This window comes from Gopherus evgoodei, chromosome 2, assembly GCF_007399415.2.
Source record: "Gopherus evgoodei ecotype Sinaloan lineage chromosome 2, rGopEvg1_v1.p, whole genome shotgun sequence".
Taxonomy (NCBI): Eukaryota; Metazoa; Chordata; order Testudines; family Testudinidae; genus Gopherus; species Gopherus evgoodei.
This window is the reverse complement of record NC_044323.1, coordinates 242,332,890-242,355,165: the sequence shown is the minus strand read 5'-3', so window position 1 is coordinate 242,355,165 and position 22,276 is coordinate 242,332,890.

Below are 22,276 nucleotides of genomic sequence, written 5' to 3'. Positions count from 1 at the left end.
GTTCAAAGGCTTTGCCCCACCCATACTCTCAGCTCTGCCAAGGAACCCTGACTGGACCACTCCACTCCTCCATATTGGAAATAGGGCAGATGAGCAAAGCCACTAGCTGTGCCAGACACAGAGCCACATGCATTCACTATGCCATATAGTGCCCAGGATCTTTGCCCAAGCAGCTCACTGGATTTTACGGTCCTCAGTTGGTCCTTTCAAACCTACAAACTGCACTGGAACCTGTCAAGATTGTGACAATTGTAATTTAACCCCCACAAAACTAGAACTCTTGGATGCCAAGCAGAAGGGGAAAAACCCATACAGCCATTTGCCAATTTTGCCATACTGAAAAATTCCTGCAAAACCCCAAAACTATCCATCAGCCTAGTTCCTGGCATCATAAGAGATTCAGCATACTACTTTACAAATGAGAAGGGCAAGATTGAAACAGGAAACCTTCAAATGGGTATTTTATGCAAGAAGATTTACAATAGTAGATAATATGCCAAAAGTACCTCTAAATCAATGCAGAACCTTTTCCACCATATACAGCACTTCTTTGGGTAAAAGTCTTCTTCTTTAGGCACCTGTAAGCAGCCATTTAAATCCCCCAAGAGCACAGCTTGTCTTATGTCCTGGGACTTAGTGTGGGACTTTGTATTTTACGGTATCAGTATTGACAGCCAAATTAAGCTATAGTTACATTTAGCAACAGTTTAGTTAGGAAACATAGAAGCAAGAAATATAATAAACAAATTTACTTGGTTTGAATAGGTAAGAACTAAAGAGGCCTGGAGATATGATTTATGTTCCAACAGCAAAAAGTTGGGTAAAGGTATGTATCAGAGTCCATATCTACTCCTTTTCTTTTGCTTCCCTATCGCTTCTCCTCCAGATCCTGGCAAGCTGCCAAGAAAAGAACTAGTCTCTTTGTTCTCTCCATAATCTGTGCAACCATCTCTCATTCCAAGAAGTTACTCTTCTATAGTGAAACCTTTCTCTTCATTCTTTCTAAAACTCCTATCCTATGTTTATGTCTAAGTGTGTTAGTTCAGATCTAGTGGAGCATGTCAGAGCTTGTTCTACCTACCCCATCTTTCTTGGAAAGATGTCATGTACCAAAAAGTTGTAGTTAATCCCTGAAGAGATATAGCAAATTTCATATGGATAAAACTATGTAGAAAATAACATATGTTCAGACAGATCTGTTTATCACATCATTTAATATTTATTTAGCACTCTTTAAAATGCAAGTGATCTCAGGTGAGTTCCTGAAAGGCAAACATCATTAAAACTATCAAAACTGACAAAAGAAAATGCTTGTTGTGGGGTCTCAGGAAAGAAAACAAGGATGGAAATGAAAATTAAAAGGAACAGTCACAAATGTCTGCAATGAAATGCCTGCAAGATGCATGGAAACTTTTTGAAAACACCATAATAGAGGCTCAAATTATATGGATATTCCAATTTTAAAAAAAAAACTATAAAAGGACTATCAGGTGCCATGATAACCAAATAAAAGTGGTGGTTAGAGACAAAAGTAATCTTTTAAATGTAAGCAGAGTCAGGATGAGCTCTACCCTGTGGCGAGTTGTGGAAAAGAATTTCAGGGGCTGATCTTGTTTGCATTGGCACACCCACTCACCTAGCATGAGCCCACAGCAGCTCACTTTGGCTTCTTTGGGATCCCCAGTTTCTTTGTTATTGGGGCAGGAAGAATAAAGTGTTGTTATCCTGATTATGTGAATCAAGGACAATGGAACTGTTTTATGACAGAGGGACTCACCATCATCTAAGTAGCACTCACTAGACAAGGGACAAGGGTTCCAAAATCCAGTGAATTAAGAGAGGCTGGGGTCAGGTATGTGTAACTGATAGTATGGGTACCAATAGCACCTTCTTCTTTCTCTCCACTGTGGAATATCAGAGCTAATTTTGATTCTATTAGGAGTCTAGTTACAGGCTGCTGAGCTGAATTCACTTTGGGCCAATGGTGCACCAGCACTGAGGCTCCCCTACTACAAGCTGAAATCACTAAAGAACTAAAATTACTAAGAGCTGAAATTGCTGTGTGCTGGGGGGGCCTGAAGATATATTGCTGAGCAGCTGGCAGAGCAGTTCATGAGATGGCTGGAGCAGCTCACGGGATCACTGGTGGAGCAGAGCAGTTCACGGAACAGCTGGAGTGGCTCATGGGACAGCCAGTGGAGTGGAGCGGCTGGCAGAGTGGCTAGTGGTGAAGGCTGCAGCAGAACGCCACGGAAAGGTGGGGCAGTTGGCCTCAGACCACGTAAGGTGCCCCTTAACACCCCTGCACCCCCACATTACCACCCGGCCTGGGAGGTAAAACTCTGCAGACAAACTTTTGAACTCTGGGGCTGCACTGACCAGGGACAGAGGTTTTTGGGGTGTGGGACTTTGGGTGATTTTTTGGGTTGCTGGACATAAAGAGAAAAGGACATTGCCAAACTTACTTGGGGCTGGGTCTTTTGCTCATGGTTTGTGCTATAAATCCTGCTTGTGGTGTTTCCCCAACATAATGTCAGATTGTTTCCCTCCTTTATTAAAAGGATTTTGCTACACTCAGACTCCGTGCTTGCGAGCGGGGAAGTATTGCCTCTTAGAGGCCCCCGGGTATGTAATTGTCCCAGGTCAATGGGTGGGGGCTCAAGCAGGTTTTGCCTTGTGTTATTGAAACAGAACCTCTAGATACTGAACCCGGCCCTTGTTGCTGCCAGCTCAGACGGGCAGAAGGGTTACATAAAAATTAGAAGTCAAATCCTACTGAGGAAAATGGAAAAGAACATAAAATCTGGCAAGTCAAGTATAATAAGGTAGCCCAACAAAGAATATGAACAGTAACTAGCAAAAGACAGAAACTAATAGCAATTTTTTAAAGTACATCAGAAGCAGGAAGCCTGGCAACCAATCAGTGGGGCCACTGGATGGTGGAGGTGTTAAAGAAGCATTTGAAGGACGATAAGGTTGTTGCAGAGAAGCTAAATGAATTCTTTGCATCAATCTTCACTGCAGAGGATGTGAGGGAAATTTCAACACCTAAGCTATTCTTTTTAGGTGACAAAACTGAGGAACAGTCCCACATTCAGTTGTCAATAGAGAAGATTTTGGAACAAATTGATCAATTAAAAAATAATAAGTCACCAGAACCAGATGGTATTCACCCAAGAGTTCTGAAGAAATTCAAATATGAAATTGCAGAACTACTAATTGTGCCATGTAACCTATTGCTTAAATCAGCCTCTGTACTAGATGACTGGAGGATAGCTAGTGTAACACCAATTTTTTTAAAAGGCTGCAGAGCCGATCCTCACAATTGCAGGTTGGTAAGCCTAACTTCAGTACCAGGCAAATTATCTGAAACTACAGTAAAGACCAAAATTATCAGACACATAGATGAACATGATGTTAGGGAAGAGCCAACACTACTTTTGTAATGGGCAATTATTCCACACTAATCTATTTGAATTATTTGAGGGGGTCAATAAACACATGGACAAGTGTGATCCAGTAGATATAGGAGTACCTGATTTCAGAAGGCCTTTGACAAGGTCCTTCACCAAAGGCTCTTCAGCAAAGTAAACAGTCATGGGATATAAGAGGGAAGTTCTGCTCATGGCGCAGTAACTGGTTAAAGACAGGAAACAAAGTGTAGGAATAAATGACCAGTTTTCACAGTGGAGAAAGGTAAATAGCAGGATGTATACTGGCATCAGTGCTGTTCAACAGATTCATAAAGTATCTGGACGAAGGGGTAAACAGTGAGCTAGCAAAGTTAGTAGCGACACAAAATGACCCAAGATAGTTGACAGCTGACTGCAAAGAGTTACATAGGGATCTCACAAAACTGGGTGACTGAGCAACAAAATCGCAGATGAAATTCAATGTTGATAAATGCAAAGTAATGCACACTGGAAAACATAATCCCAACTATACATATACAATGATGGGGTCTACATTAGTGTATACCCCTGAAGAAAGATCTTGTAGTCATTGTGGATAGCTCTCTGAAAACATCTGCTCAATGTGCAGCAGCTGTCAGAAAAGCTAACAAAACGTTAGGAACCATTAGAAAAGAGAGATAATAAAACAGAAAATATCATTATCTCACTACATAAATCCACGATACTCCCACAAGCAAAATACTGCATACAGTTCTGGTCACCCAATATCAAAAAAAGATATTTTATATTTACAAAAAGTATAGAGAAGATCAGTAAAAAGGATCAGGGATATGGAACAGTTTCCACAGGAGGAGAGATTAAAAAGACTGGGACTGTTCATTTTAGAAAACAGACAACTAAGGGAGTACACAATAGAGATCTATAAAATTATGAAAGGTGTGAAGTGAATAAGGAAGCAATAAGGATAACAATCCCTGCAAATAATATTCCTTTCTATCTTCTGTATGCAAGATAACCATGTAATCACTGAATTGTAGAAATGTAGGACTAGAAGGGACCTCAAAAAGTCATCAAGTCCAGTCCTCTGCACGGAGGCAGGACCACGTAAAACTAGACCATCCTTGGCAGGTGTTTGTCCAACCTATTCTTGAAAACCTCCAGTGATGGGGATGCCAGAACTTAACTATCCCTATAGTTAAAGAGTTTTTTTCTAATATTTAACCTAAATCTCCCTTACTGCAGATTGGACATGGAGACCATCTGATCACCATCCTCTTTATAACAGCCCTTAACATATTTAAAGATTATTATCAGGTCCCCCTTCAGACTTCTTTTCTCAAGACTAAACGTGCTCAGTCTTTTATTTTTGAAACTTATCATATCTTAGTCCCAAAACAGCTACAGCAGAAATAGAAAGAGTTCGAAGAGAGGTGACAACAATGATTAGAGGTATGGAAAAACTTTCATATGAAGAGAGCATGAAAAGATAGAGAAAGTTTATTTTAAAAAGGAAACATGGTAGAGGCATACAAATAATGAATGGCATAGAAAAAATAAAGCAGATGCTCTTATTTACCCTCTCTCGTAATACAGGAAAAAAAGAGACCATCTATGAAATTGAAAGGCAACATATGTAAAAGCTGATAAAAAGGAATACTGCTTTACACAATATGTAACCAACCCATGCAACTCAATGCCACAAGACATAACTGAAACCAAGAGCTTAATTTGATTCTAAAAAGGACTAGACATTTATATGGCTAATGAGAGCATCCACAATTACATTAGCTAGTGTAACACACACACAAAAAAAAACAAGAAAAAAAAACACAAAAGGATTCAAGCCTTACTGCTTCAGGGCATAAGTCAAAAACTAACAGATGGAGGTTATAAATTAGGAAGAAATTTCCCTTACTGGAAGGTTATTCCACAGTTATGTGGTTTCTCAAAAATCTAGTACGGGTACTGTCAGATGCAACATATTGGACTATGCAGACCTCTGATCTAACCTGGAAGAGCAGTTCCTATGGACTGTCTTATTGTGCATGCTCATAGACACATAGACTTTAAGGTCAAAAGGGACCATTATGATCATCTAGTCTGACCTCCTGCACAACGCAGGCCACAGAATCTCACCCACCCACTCCTGTAACAAACCCCTAACCTATGTCTGAGTTACTGAAGTCCACATATCATGGTTTAAAGACCTCAAGGTGCAGAGAATCTTCCAGCAAGTGACCTCTCAGGAAAGCTGTTTCACTGGAATTACAGATCTGTCAACTCCAAGAGTAACATCCAATAAACAGTTTTATTGCTGTCTGGCATGCTAATCTGGGGTTCACTCCTGGGTGATGTCAGGGTTACCACAAACTTCAGTGTCTTCAGGGCAAAATACAAAACCCAGTTCTTCAATCTAGACTTCCCATTTTCGCATTTATTAAAAAGGCCAGTTCCTCTAGACTGGAGTAAGGAGAGATATAAGTACATCTTTATGTGTCAAAAAAGGATATATGAAAGAGAGCAAGAGAAGAACACTAACACCAAGTGCCATTACTATCTGAATGTAATTTAAGGAATCATAATTATCACTTGATAATCAAATTTAATGCTTCCACTAAAAGGTTCAAGTATGGATCAGTGATCAATTCTGAAGCTGAAAAAAATCTATTCAGAGATTAGGGGAAATATTGTTAAAAGTTGAAGGAATTAAAATAATTGAAATTTTGAATTCATTTATCAAAGACATCTTGCTCATTTTCCATCATCAAAGATCAAGGAAAGAGTGTTCTTACAAAGTAATATCTCATCCAGAAAAGCAATTTAAAGAACCTTGAGAGTTCAGTACTGGGCATAAAACTTTACCATCGACATTAGTTATAAGTAAGTAGGTTATGTACTGGCAAACACCAGGGGTGAAATCCTGATGCAACTGAAGTCAATAGCAAAACTGCCACTGACTTCAGTGGGGCCAGGACTTCATCCTCAAAACATAACTCTCAGACGGACTATATTATTTCCCCTTCTTTCTCTTCCCCACTCCCCTCACTTTCCACAAACTCTGTTATAGTCAGGAAAGGTCCAAATGTGGGATATTATATACTTCCCTGTATAGAGTAGGTTAGCATTCTTTGCTAAAAATTCAACTTTGTTCCCCCTAAAATACAAGTGCTGTAGAATATCAAAATGAAGAAAAAAAAATCCTTTTTAAACAAATTTTCCTGTCTCTGTTTTGGTAATTGAAGGACAAAAAAATTGATCTGAAATCACCACAAAAAATTGCTTCTTCCCTTCCACTAACAAAGGTGCTTTAATTGGTGCCACCTCACAGACAATTATAGGATGTTTCAAACCCATACTAATCCTTGGGACACTTGACACATTTATATGAATCAAGGGCATTGGTTATGTACCTTGGATCAGAGGTTGATAATATACATACTGCATAGATCTCAGACAAAAAGAATCTCATTTATGTTGTCAGGGCATACTGCTTCTGGAACAAAAACGAAGCAGTTTCTCTAGTATAGTATTCAATCTGCATAAACTCCCTGAAGTACAGTGTGTTATTGCAATGTATGCTCACAGCTGAAGCAGAGAACATGGTTCTTACCATAATGAAATAGCTGTGCAGCATATATACTTTGCAATATAAAGATAGTTTATTACATATAATTTGGAAGTTACTGTACACATCTGATTCAAAGCTGTACATTTCTCAGCACACCGGGCACTGATGGTTAGTCAAGCAACTCATATTCATAATTACTGTTTTTACTAGATCTGACAATTTATAATTACCTTTATTAAATATTTAATTAATTGTGCCAAAACTTTAACCCAATGTCTTATTTGAACTAATGCCAACCATTACACAGAAAACTTTTTTAACAGATGTGATTACCATTGTACAGTGTATACCATAGATATGAACTTTTCTGGTCTGTTTATAAATTTAAAGGAAAAATTGAAATTTCAAATCCTACATTTCTGAAATCCTTACCAGATACCAGCATTTTAAATATTCATCAACAAAATTAGATCAGAAAATGAAGGGATTATTCTGCTAATGCCCAAAAATTAGAGAGGCTGAGCACCCACAATTTACCCTGACATCAGTGGGAAGTAGTACATACCCAAAAGCCCCATAGCCTAGTATATTAAGCATAGGGCAGGGAGTCATGAGATCCTGAGTTTTATTTCTCTGTTTTTCACTTACTAGCTTTAATAATTCTTTTGGGTTAGAATCAGAGGACTGGAATGGACTTTGAGAGGTCATCTATTCCAGTCCCCTGCATTCAAGGCAGGACTAAGTATTATCTATACCACTCCTGACAAGTGTTTGTCTAACCTGTTATTAAAAATCTCCAATGATGGAGATCCCACAACCTCCCTAGGCAGTTTATTCCAGTGCTTAACCACCTTGACAGTTATGAAGTTTTTCCTAATGTCCAACCTAAACCTCCATTGCTGCAATTTAAGCCCATTGCTGCTGCTTCTATCCTCAGAGGTTAAGAAGAACAATTCTTTCCCTCCTCCTTGTAACAACCTTTTATGTGTTTGAAAACTTTTATGTCCCCCTCAGTCTTCTCTTTTCCAGAGTAAACAACCTCAATTTTTTAAATCTTCCCTCACAGATCATGTTTTCTAGACCTTTATTCATTTTTGTTGCTCTTCTCTGGAATCTCTCCAATTTGTCCACATCTTTCCTGTAATGTGGCACCCAGAACTGGACACACTACTCCAGTTGAGGCCTAATCAGCACGTAGTAGAGGGGAAGAATTACTTCTTGTGTCTTGCTTAGAACACTCCTGCTCGTTCATCCAAGAAGGATATTTATTTTTTTTGAAATAGTGTTGCACCGTTGAGTTGTATTTAGCTTGTGATCCGCTATGACCCTGATCTCTTTGCAGAGTACTCCTTCCTAGGCAGTCATTTCCCATTTTGTATGTTTGCAACTGATCGTTCCTTCTTAAGTGGAGCATTTTGCATTTGTCATTATTGAATTTCATCCTATCCTCCAAAGTACTTGCAACCCCTCCCAGCTTTGTTGTGTCTGCAAACTTTAAAAAAGTGTACACTTTATGCCATTATACAAGTCATTGATGAAGATACTGAACAGAAATGGACCCAGAACTGATCCCTGCAGGACCCCACTCATCATGCCCTTCCAACATGTTTGTGAACCACTGATAACTACTCTCTGGGAACAGTTTTACAACCAGTTTTGCACCCACCTTATAGTAGCTCCATCTAGGTTGCATTTCCCTAGTTTGTTTCTGAGAAGGTCATGTGGGACAGTATCAAAAGCTTTACTAAAGTCAAGATATGTCACATCTATCCACAAGGCTTGTTACCCTGTCAAAGAGAGCTATCAGGTTCATTTAACATGATTTGTTCTTGACAAATCCATGCTGACTGTTACTTATCACCTTATTATCTTCTAGATGTTTGCAAATTGATTGCTTAATTATTTGTTCCATTATCTTTTCGGATACTAAAGTTAAGCTGACTGGTCTCTAATTTCCTGGGTTGTCCTTATTTCTCTTTTTACAGATGGGCACTATATTTGCCCTTTTCCAGTCTTCTGGAATTTCTCCCATCTTCCATAATTTTTCAGAGATAATTGCTAATTGCTCAGATAGCTCCTCAGTTAGTCCCTTAAGTATTCTAGGATGCATTTCATCAGGCCCTGGTGACTTGAAGACATAGGCATGCACATGGGGTGCAGGGGTGGGCAAATGGCTCCAATCTCCCGGTGCGGCAAGCTGCGGGGTCCACGCTTCCGGGCTGGCGCTCCAGCCCAGTGCAGCAAGCCGATGGCCCCTTCCCCACCTTCTCCCCTCTCCTGGAGCCATGGCACCGCGTGCTCAGCACTCTGGGGGCTGAGGCTGTGTGCTCCCGTGGGGCAGTATTTGGCTTTCCGGGGAGGCAAATACGCTCCCCGCTCATCTGGAGCCCTGCCGCCATCATGTGCACAGCACTCTGAGGGGCGGGTCTGCCTGCTCCCATGGGGCAGCGTGTCTGGCTCTGCGTAAAGCAGAACATGCTGTTAGGAGCCTCAGGGTGGGGCTGGGGGGTGGATAAGGGGTGGGGGAAGTCAGGGGAAAAGGAGCAGGGTGGGTTGGATAGAGAGTGAGATCCCGGGGGTGGGGGCAGTTAGGGGCAGGGGATCTCTGGAGGGGGCAATCATGGAGCAGGAGGGGTTGCATGGGGCATGGGAGTCCCGGGATCTGTCAGGGGGTGGGGGGTGGATAGGGGTCAGGGCAGTCAGGGGACAGGGAGCAAGGAGGGTCCTGGCGGGGCAGTTAGGGTGGGGGGTCTCTGGAGGGGGTGGTCAGGGGACAAGGGGGGTTGGATGAGTTGGGAGTTCTGGGGGGTGCTGTCAGGAGGCAGGGGTGTGGAGAGGGGTCAGGGCAGTGAGGGGACAGGTAGGGGATAGGGTCCTAGGGGGGCAGTCAGGGGAACAAGGAGCAGGGGAGTTGGGGGTTTGAGGGGGGCAGTCAGGGGGAGGGAAGTAGGAGAGAGTGGATGGGGCAGAGTGGAGGTGGGGCTAGGGCATGGCAGGGGCGGGGCTAGGGCAGGGCTCCCTGGGTGCACACCCTAATGAAATGTGCTGTGCACGCCTATGCTTGAAGAGATCTAATTTGTCTAAGTAATTTTTAACTAGTTCTATCCTCTTTTGATCCTACCTCATATTCACCGGTATTCACTACGTCAGACATCCAATAACCACCACCCTTCCTGGGGAAAACCAAAACAAAGAAGTCATTAAGCACCTCTGCCATTTCCACATTTTCTGTCATTGTTTTTCCCCCTTCATTGAGTAATGGTCCTACTCTGTCCTTGGTCTTCCTCTGCTTCTAATGTGGAATGTTTTCTTGTTACCCTCTATGACTCTAGCTAGTTTGTTCTCATTCTGTGCCTTGGACTTCCTAATTTTATCCCTACATACTTGTGTTGTTTATATTCATCTTTTGTAGTTTGACCTGGTTTCCCCTTTTTGTAGGACTCTTTTTTTATTTTTAGATCATTGAATATCTCCTGGGTAAGCCAGGGTGGTCTCTTGCCATACTTCCTATCTTTCCTATGCAGTGGGATAGTTTGCTCTTGTGCTTTTAATAATGCCAGCTGTCTTCAATTGTTTTTCCTTTTAGTCTTGTTTCCCATGGGATTTAACCTACCAATGCCCTGAGTTTGCTAAAGTCTGTCTTCTTGAAATCCATTATCTTTATTTTGCTGTTCTCCCTCCTACCATTCCTTAGAATCATGAACTCTATCATTTCATGATCACTTTCACCTAAGCTGCCTTCCACTTTCAAATTCTCAACCAGTTCTTCCCTATTAGTCAAAATCAAATCTAGAACAGCCTCTCCTCTAATAGTTTTCTCCACCTTCTGAAATAAAAAAATGTCTCCAATACATTCCAAGAACTTGTTGGATAATCTGTGCCCTGCTATGCTGTTTTGCCAACAGATGTCTGAGTAGCTGAAGTCCCCCATCATCACTAAATCCTGTGCTAACATTATTTCTACACCTCATTTCCCCCATTTTACAGATGCTGAAACTGTAGCTCAAAGATATTAAATAATAAGAAACATCAGCTAAATTCTCTTCTGCAGCTAAGCTCCGCTTGTGAGGGGAGAGAGAGGGTATCCCTAATTCTGAAGGCTTGTTTGTGCTAGCCCTGACCCAAAGTAAAGCAGCATAAAGGTTGCTCTAACTTACACAACTGATGTTTGATTCATAAAGGACCATAATGCCAGTGGAGAACTGGCATAATGGAGCACTACTCTCACCTGTCCTTTTCCATCTCCTCCTTCCCACAACCTTCTGGAATAATATAATAACTTTTAAGACATGAAATAAAGTGTTGGTGATTTCTGTAGGTTTATAAAATAGCTTACACTCCATGAGACATGTGTTCTCTTTATCCCTATTATGGGGGAAAAAAATTAGAGTAAGGCAACAGAATTTTAATTTCCTTTCAGAAATTGCATTCACATACGGTACCATTTTTTTGCTCAGTATTGACGTCTCACATCTCTCTTACAATTTTAAAAATACTGGAAGAAGCTGAAGTTGCTAGTAGGGATCCACAGGAAATATACAAAGCTTCCATGACCAGCTTTTTGAGATATAGAAAAATAAAAAACTTAATTTACAGTTAAAACATTGACACAAACATTTCCTCTTAGTGACATGTTTAATGAAAATAAGAAAGCAGCTTATTTCTGCATCACATAGTCAAAAGGATTATTTCCAATTTTTCACTTGTTATGCTTTACAGATCTTCAACACCACAATCATATTCCCTTCTCCCTGGTAAGTCTCTTCCCTCCAAGAGGTCCTACAGAGATACAAGACACATTCTAGGTTCCCTAGGACCTATGAATCCAGTCCCTGCAGAAACAAAACCAAAGGATGTTGCTGGCTGGTAGCCCTGTATTATAACAGTAATTTACTAAAGTTGGCATATGATGCTACTCATTTGTTATGTCAATATTTATTACAATACTTATATTTCTGTAATCAACTACTGTAGAAAACAGAAGTGTATTTAAAATGTATAAATATGTAGCAAGTTATTTATGTATATCTATACACTGTGCAGCATATAGTCTGTCTCTCTATACATACACACAAAGTATTTTACTTAATAGTTAAGCTAAATAATTTCGGTAGGGTGACCTGATATATTAGGAAAGGTTTAAAGTGCCACATAACTACAAATGTAAGTATGCCCTTATCGTTGACCTTACATTGCACTTAGTATCTTGTACTTCACTAATGCTGTCTCTACCACTACAGGCAATTTATTCTACCTCACATTCATCAAGTTCTCATAAATCAGCATTAGACCGCTTTTTACTGAGTTGCTGATTTTCAGCCGACACAGACAGCAGCAGCATTTGGATTCAAAGTCTAATATTGGCACACGTATTGATTTTAATTAGTCTAATTAGTTCATTACACTAGAACTCAAACAGACCATTTATTACATTCCAGACTAATGGCATATGATCAAGGATTTAATATGATAATGAGGCAGATCAATTATCACTCATAAAGGAAGTCATTAACAAGTGTAAACACTGTCAAGCCGAATATCATTACAAATTATGAAGTCATAGCGAGGTCATTTGCATAAGCATACTAATTTTATTTCATGATCTACCATCTATTTAATATTCAGACTCCTTTTTATAAAGCTCTCTTTTGCCATGAGGCTGTTGATTCTTAGCTCTAACTCCAATCAGTCTGTCTGTAACCTAGTTGTTCATTACATATTCCTTAAATTCCACAGGCAATTAGAGAGATCAAGGGTAGACTGGAAGCTTCAAGTAGCCCAGACAATATCTATTGACCATCTCTGAAGATATTATGGAATTCTGGGTGGAGGAAATGAGTTTTCCAGTGAACTAAAATGGGTCCAAAGCTTTCATTTAGAAAAGAGAGAGAAATTTCTATTTCAAGTGCTTCCTGTCTTCCCAAGTCTAAAGATTGCCTAAAACAATAGCTCCAAGAAAAGCATGTACTGCCCCTATTCATCTAAATTGTATGTTTACCCAGAAACCTAATGATGACAAATCAAACATTAAGTAGTTCCATAAATCCTATTAATGTCCACAAATAATGTTATTCCATAACCCACAATTGTCAGTCATGCCTTCCCAGGTGCAAAATTCTCTGACCTATGTCCAAAGGATCCCATCTTCAACAGCAATTGATAGCACACAGCAGAACCTCCCATGAGTACTCAGCAGCTTGCAGGACTGAACCTCAAATGCACAAATCTACAGAATCTCCCCACAACCTCAGAACAACTTCAACAATGCAGTTGCATGTTCTTCTGATTGAAATTCCAAAGCAATTTTAAACTGAAGAGCTGGGTAAAATAAACTAGATTTAAGAGCAAATTAAGCTACACAGGGCAAATTCTACTGATTATATTACTTTTTTAAAATATTTAATTCACTGGAATCTGTTGTGAATGTTCTTACTGTGTTGTACCCAAGTATCACAGAAACTAATGGCCTTTCAACAGAACTAAAGCAGACTACATAAAAACTTGACTATAAGTCAGTTTCTTTCTAAAAGCACAGAAGTTTAAGGAGCTATTTGGGTCACTGAGTACCTCTAATACCCATTGGAGAAGCTATGCTTCCACAGGTAACCTGGCTACCCCTCCTTCAGCTCTTACTTCCCTGAAGAATTCCTAGTTCACCAGATTCCCAGGCACTGCAGGGTTTTAAAATCTCCAAAGCAGCAAAAGCTAAGGGGGGGCAACAATGTACTGTAGGACCCTGGGGACCTGAACAGCTCCCCAGGGCACTGGGAGCCCAGGGTTGACCCTGACTCTGTTTAGCTCCATTAAGTTTTAGGTCAGTAGAAAGCTAACTGGTATATAGCTAAGTCAGTTAAGTGCTTCAGCACTTTAAGTTTTATGTGCTTACATGCCTCAGTACTTGAAGTTTTGTGCGCTTACGTACTTAACTGGCTTAGCTTTAAGCTGTTTTTTTTCTCCCTAATAAATGAAAATGTTATGGATCTGAACAGCATGAGTGCCACCCCTTACATCCAGTTTCATATTAAATATTTAGCTTACTATGTCTCCCTTGGTTTTATTCTCCCTTCTTTTGCTTCCTTAGTGCCACTTTTTCTTCTCATATATCTTGTGCATCTTTCCTCATTTTAATCTTCCTTCTTTTCCTACTCTCTCACTTAACATCTCCTTTCTACTTCCTATCTCTGCATTGTTTTCTCTCTCACATATCTTTTCATCCCAACAACCTCTCCCTTCTCCCTAAGCCTCTTTACCCCATCATTCCTCCCTTTACATTTCTTTTCTGAAGTTTCCCCTCAATCTTTCTTTCTTCTCACTCACCAAGTGACCATGGTTACCCTCACTTGCAGTGGTTCAGGAAAGAGCATGAAATTCACACCTAAAGAAGTCATGTTAATTTGTGAACATTTACCAGTGTTTGAAGTACAAAAATATGTGTATCAACTACTTGGTATCTTTTCCCACGAATTCCAATGATTTTTCACAGACTCTTGGAATTATAATCTATACACAAGGAACCAAAATGAGACCACCAGTTCAAGTCACATTGACACTGAACACACATCAAAAAAATCATTTTTATCCCGGACAAGTGTGATGCTGTATGATTGAAATATGACCATTTATATTCTGCATATTACTACTGTTGGACAATTGCAACAACACTTGTACAAAGCATATCATGTAAGGTGTCAATGGAAAAGTTATGATTTCCTAAAGATGATTATCCTATTTAAATCCATGTATCATCACTGTATCTGAAGTTATTGATATTGGCTATACATCTGTATCCTAAATGCGTTTGTTCCTGGGATAACACCCTCCAGGTAAAATCCACATTGAAGCCAGACAGCTTTGTGTTGATAGCATATCAAAGGCAATTAACTTTCACAATGGGCCACAGAAGAAACTCATTCCACCCAGATGGTTCTCTCTGCAGATGCCTTAGGCCTTATTTATGCTGGCAAGTTACTGCACAGTAAAGCAGCTTTCTATGGTGTAACTCCTAAGGTGTACAAACTTCCACACCACTTAGTGCACAGAAACTCCTCAGTTGCAGCATTGCAAAAAAACCACCTCAACGAGAGTCATAAGTCTTACAGCACAGAGGGTCCAGCATTGTATTGGCAGTGTAAACACATTACAGCACAGAAAACAATCAATTGGCCTCCGAAAGTGTCCCATAATCCCTCAACTGGCCGCTCTGCTCATTGTTTTGAACTCAGCTGCCCTGGAGACATACGCCCCTCCCCTTTCAAAGTTCTGTTTCTGACAGCCGTTGCGTGCTGTGCTGATCTGGACTTCTTGTCCATATTGTGCTTGATAGGGGACTTGATATGTCTAGCTTAACATTTATACGCTCTTCTTCCAGACATCACAAAGCTCTGTTTGCAGTTTCTACTTATAATATAAGGCCCTAAAACAGATTTTTATTTGAAAATGTAAATATTAACATTGATCTTAAAATTCCATTTATATACCCCAAAAAAGCGTAAACTCACAGTAAAGTCTCATTGTAAACTTTCTTTTTTCTTCTAGTTTTTCTGCTTCTGATTTCATTCTTCTTAATTCCTAAAATCAAGGAGTAAATTCATGTTTACCAAGGACATGCTGCATCAAGTTAATAAATACTAGTATTGAATTGGAAAATGATAACTCTCACCCTACACATGGTGTCTTCTTGTCAATTAATGGTCACATTGGCAGTGGGCAGACAAAATTTGCTCCATTATTACCCTGCCGAATATGTTCTGTGGATAAATAGAGGTTTCCATTTCTAGTATTGTCAGTCTGCAACCTTTCATGAGCACTAAAAGTCACTTAAATGAAAACTATAGGGGATTACACAAAATGGGTATAGGGAATCTTCCAGGAGAATTAGATGACTAAAAAAAGAATAAATCATTACTTAAGTATGCATTTTTTCTAAGAAAAGAAATCTAAGATTACCTAATTACAGCATTACATTTATTTTCAAATCAGTTGAATAGTGGACAGATTATTTTCACAAGTCCCATCTACATCTTTGCTAGTTTAGAGGGAGAAAGTGTGTCTGTGTCCACAGTCCAACTTTGTGAAACTCATGTTGTATTTCTGCCTCCATTTTGAGTGTGACTTTGATTATGTGCTTCACTGTATACTGTAACAGTTATGGTAGATTGCATCATCCCACTTGTGTTGGGGAGCGGGAGAGCCTGGTGCTTGAGTGTCTGTCTCTGAATGACAAGGATGTTAAGGGGTTAGCAACAATTCTAATGCCTTATCCTGCTGAGATAATAAGAGTTACCAGCAGGGTCATTAACTTTTAAAAGACCCTCTATGAGGAATCCCATTTGAAGGCACAATTCCACCCCTAGGCTAGAGCATGGAAAATCTCAGTATAAGGGCAAGCCAACACTTAAAATGCTGCAGCAGTGGAGCTGTAGCCCTTCGGTGAACACACTACTATACTGATGAGAGAGCTTCTCCTTCCGGGGTAGTTAATCCATCTCTGCGAGAGGTGATGGCTATGTCGACAGGAGAAGTCCTCCCCTTGACATAGCACTGTCTACATCAAAGGGTAGGTCAGTATAATTGTATTGTTCAGAGGTAGTTATTTCAATGTAGGTTTATACCATAGATCTGGCCTAAGGGAAACAAGAAAAGGTGTCCAAACCTGCTTTTAAAAGGACATGCTTTATAAGCAAAGAAGAGTCACCATCCTCAGATTGAGAAGACAGAGCAGGAAGAGAAGTGGCGGAAGGGGCATGGACCCCCTGAAGGACACTGCCTGAGGCCCAAAAGGCTCTCAGGACTGGTGACTCTCTAACTCTCTAGTGCTTTTTATCAGTAAAGTGCGTGTGTTGAAGAGGTTCCATTGCAAAGCCTGTGTGTTTGCACACACAAGTGGATACAGAGAGTTAAACTGTAAGCCAAGTTCCCATGAGGGTGGAGCTCAGGGAAGTCAACATGTGTAAGTCACTTGGGAAACTTGGGGGCTCAGCACTGGTTTGGGGGCTCGGGCAGCTGGGTCATGAGGGTCCACATCCCAAGAAAGGATACAGAGCATCTGCATCCTCAGAGTGTGCCTGCAAGGTCAGACTTAGGGTTTGTCTATAGGCCCCGCAGTGCAGACTATGGAGGGGAGAGTTGCAGCATGTGCTGAAGTTTGCGCTGTATCTGCCCCATGTAGACCCTGTTAGTGAAAACTAAAGGATATCTAGTTCACATTAATGTAGTCCACAGGACTATGTTAACACAAACTAAGTACCTTTTAGTTCATGTTAGCATTGTCTACACAGGGCAGTTACAGCACAATACTTAAGTGCATGCCGCAACTCATACTCGCTTAGTCTGCCCTGTGGCACCATGTACACAAGCCTCTAGAGACAGTGTCCAGACTCTGCTCATACCCTAGAGCTGGGATCAGCAACCTCGGGCACGCAGCTCACCAGGGTAAGCACCCTGGCGGGCCGGGCCGATTTGTTTACCTGTTGCATAAACAGGTTCAGCTGATCATGGCTTCTACTGGCCGCAGTTTGCCACTCTAGGCCAATAGGGGGTGCGGGGAGCGGTGGCTAGCATATCCCTTGGCCCACACCATTTCCCGCAGCTGCCATTGACCTGGAGCAGCGAACTGCAGCCAGTGGGAGCCACGATCAGCTGAACCTGTGGACGCACCAGGTAAACAACCCAGCCTGGCCTGCTAGGGTGCTTACGCTGGCGAGCCATGTGCTAAAGGTTGTCCAATCCCTGCCCTAGGGTGATCAGATGTCCCGATTTTATAGGGACAGTCCCAATTTTGGGGGCTTTTTCTTGTATAGGTACCTATTACCCCCCAACCCCGTCTCGATTTTTCACACTTGCTATCTGGTCATACCCAGAAAACTTTGAAACATGCAGGATCCAAAACACAGATCCAACAGAGAAGCCTGATGACTGTTCACCAGGAGGAACTCAGACAGAGCTATACCAACATCTATCAAATTTCTTTGGGGCTAATAATTTCAAATATAGAAAGTAACCAATCAGTGAACTACATTTTTATTAGTAGACTGAACTTCCAATTAATATGTCTATTGATTGAAATTACATGGAATTTCAAATGCTAATGTTCTTTCTTTAAAGCGATATTGTAAAAAAAAATCCAAGACATGGTATGTTATCCTAACATTGTCTGCCTGAACAAAATCAGCTTTTCTTCAAAGAGTTCGCAAAATAGAAGGCCAAGGTCAGTCCGATCACTTGCTGTTTCAGCAAATTGCTAAGAAGCTTCAAATTCTTGGGAGATTTCATTCTATTGCCTATGAAGGAAACAAAGTAAGAATTCCAGCTTTTAAAGAAATACCTTTTAGATGGTCTGATACTTGCTTTCAACAAAGTAGGGCAGGGTCCACGACTCATAACGGATGGCCAAAGGCAATCGTTTCTGATTCCTCTGACCTCTCAAATGCTCTGTGGACAGGAAGTATAAATCTAATGATTAAGTCATGGGCTGATAAACTAGACACTAGAAGACTACATTTTACAGGAAATTAAAAACACAACATATTAAGATTAATCTCAGGAGAAACAGATCATAGTTTGGATATATCTTCCTTTATACCTGTAAAATATGAAGAAGAGAAAATTACCGATATTTTATAACAAATGATAATGGCAAAAGATAAAATATAAAATTTCAAATACTAATTTTAATTATAATGAACTCTTCAGTTAAATTGAAATATCTGTAATAGCAAGTGAGCAGTTTTAGACCTCTCTTACAAGGCCAATCTTTTTTTTATGGATCCAAATAATTACATAATGTAATATATTACCCTTATTTAATTTTATTAAAAAGGAACTTATTGAACATAAATGGCTCAGCAGATTCTGTGATTTAACTTCTTTATTTCTAATTAATCATCATTATGAATGCCCCATAATTTTTAAAATTAACAGGTGAAAAACCAAATCCACGGGAAAATATATTCTGACTTTACATTAGGTAATGTCATATTGTATGTTCTGGACTATAAATAATGCAAAGATAAATTACAGAATAGGTGATAAATAATATTTCTCATGTTATCCACATCTAACATACATATGATTAAATAAGTAATTGTTTAAATATATTATTTATAAAACTATAACAAAAGTATGCAAATGCCAGAAATATCATGCAGTTTGTTTTATTGATTTTTCAAATGCAACATTATTAAAAGTGTTAATTGTAGGCCTGGCTTGGGATGAGTAATTAAATGTGGGTGAGTCCTCATTTCTTGGGAGACAAGATTCGGGAGGTAAATGGATCAGAAGAGTGGAAACAGAATGTATGTATTACCTTAAAATAAGGAAAACACCTAGGGAACCATTTACAATGGACAATATAACAATGGATAACAAAAGTCTGGAATGTAAAATGGAGCAAAGAGTAAGTCAAGCAGAGACAGTGCATGGATAATGCTGTTAAAGGATTGGTTTCTACAAAGTGACCAACCCAAACCCAAAGCATGTTATGCAAAGTACAGTAAATGCAATACAATGTGTAAATGCATATAAAGGAAGAGGTTTGCTGTGTAACTTTAGTTGACTGATATGCCCCACCCGCACCCCTATGCTTGAGTCTGATCAGCCCAGCATAGCTTTGCTGTATGACAAATAAAGGAACCTTAGAGTCAAAGTGAGTTTTTGGGGAACCAAGCTGAAGAGGTCTCAGGGAACCTTAACATTAATACAACAGGGAATATTGCATGCCAACTTTTTAATTCAGCATAAAACATACAGAGAATAGTAACTAAGCTGCTGATTAACCTACAGTGCATAAAACAAACAGTTTTATACAGATATGTCAAAGCCCCCCCCCCCCAGCTTTCTAGTCTGTTTTCTGTCTCCTCCATATCTCCTGTTGTGTCTACAGTTTTTGCCTGGCTATCATGATAGGTGAGGCCAGTGGCTAAAACACTCTAGATCTCTCTTTCCCAGTCATTTCATCTGCCCTGTCGCAACACTCTACTCCTCCAGTGAGACACCCAGTGTGCATTGGGTAAAACTCAGAACAGGGTGGGATGAGTGCCTAGCAGGGAAAGGTTTCAGTGGTAGCCGTGTTAGTCTGTATCAGCAAAAAAAATGAGGAGTCCTTGTGGCACCTTAGAGACCAAAAAATTTATTTGGACATAAGTTTTCATGGCTAGAACCCACTTCATCAGATGTATGAAGTAAAAAATACAGGATCAGGTATAAACACATGAAAGGATGGGCGTGCTTTACCAAGTGTTAGGTCAGTCTAAGGAGATAAATTAATCAACAGCAAGATACCAAGGGAGGAGAAATAACTTTTGAAGTGGTAAGAGAGTGACCCATTACAGACAGTTGACAAGAAGGTGTGAGTCACAGTAGGGAGAAATCAGTATTGGGGAAATTAAGTTTAGGTTTTGTAATGACCCAACTACTCCCAGTCTTTATTCAGGCCTAATCTGATGGTATCTAGCTTGCAAATTAATTCCAGTTCTGCAGCTTCACATTGGAGTCTGGTTTTGAAGTTTTTTTGTTGAAGAATTGCTACTTTGAGGTCTGTTACTGAGTGACCAGAGAGACTGAGGTGTTCTCCTACTAGTTTTTGAATGTTATGATTCCTGATGTCAGATTTGTGTCCATTTATTCTTTTGCGTAGAGACTGTCCAGTTTGGCCAATGTACATGGCAGAGGGGCATTGCTGGCACATGATGGCATATATCACATCAGTAGATGTGCAGGTGAACGAGCCCCGGATGGTGTGGCTAATGTGGTTAGGTCCTATGATGGTGTCCCTTGAATAGATATGTGGACAGAGTTGGCACCGGGGTTTGTAGCATGGTTTGGTTCCTGAGTTAGTGTTTTTGTTGTGTGATGTGTAGTAGCTGGTGAATATTTGCTTCAGGTTGGGGGGCCTATCTGTAAGCGAGGATTGGCCTTTTTCCCAAGAGCTGTGAGAGTGAGGGATCATCCTTAGGTTGTAGATCCTTGATGATGCGCTGGAGACGTTTTAGTTGGGGGCTGTAGGTGATGGCTAGTGGCGTTCAGTTACTTTCTTTGTTGGGCCTGTCTCATAACGGGTGACTTCTTTTTACCCTTCTGGCTCTGTCAATCTGTTTCTTCACTTCACCAGGTGGGTACTGCAGTTTTAAGAACACTTGATAGAGATTCTGTAGCTGTTTGTCTCTAAGTGATCAGAAATGCAGTTGTATCTTAGAGTTTGGCTATAAATAATGGATCATGTGATGTGGTCTGGATGAAAGCTAGAGGCATGTAGGTAAGTATAGGGATCAATAGGTTTCTGGTATAGGGTGGCTTTTATGTGACCAGCGCTTATTAGCACTGTAGTGTCTAGGAAGTGGACCTCTTGTGTGGACTGGTCCAGGCTGAGGTTGATCGTAGGGTGAAATGGTTGAAATCTTGGTGGAATTCCTCAAGGGCCTCCTTCCCACCGGTCCAGATGATGAAGATGCCATCAGTGCAGCGCAAGTAGAGTAGGGGCATAAGGTGACGAGAGCTGAGGAAGCCTTGTTCTAAGTCAGCCATAAAAATGTTGGCATATTGAGAGGCCATGCAGGTACTCATAGCAGTCCTGCTGATTTGAAGATATAAATTGTCCCCAAATCTGAAATTGTTGTGGGTGAGGACAAAGTCACAAAGTTCAGCCACCAGGTTTGCCGTGATGGTATCGGGGATGCTATTCCTGATGGCTTGTAGTCCATTGGCCTCCTATATAACACTGGCTGGCAATGTGGCAATCGTTCCGATACCAATCCCAGTCCCGAGAGATAAAAAGTGGTCGAGAGAGACCAAAATCAGGAATCTAGCACTAAAAGTTGTCTAACACTAACTGTAACTAAAACTAGCTTAAAAAAAAAAGAAGACGACGATAGGCTCTATATACAGAAAGGAGTGAGGGAAGCTCTTGAGTTAGCAAGCCTGTATTGTTCTGATAACCATCACTGGCAGTAAGAAGGAACTGAGGTGGCTATCCTCTTACACAAACGTGCAGTGGCATGTAGTGACAGAAGGCACTTGAGTCACCCTGACAGGTACCGCAGATGAAAAAATCTCCAACATCAGTGCACGGGGCTCATGGCATCTACAGTGGAATGGATGTGTGCAATCACTCAAAGAAGAATATAAGACTTCTTCCAGGGTCTGATAAAAACATTAAATAGTGACATCCAAGGATCGTAAAAGCAGCAAAGAATCCTGTGGCACCTTATAGACTAACAGACGTTTTGGAGCATGAGCTTTCGTGGGTGAATACCCACTTCCTCAGATGCATTCAGATGTATTCACCCACGAAAGCTCATGC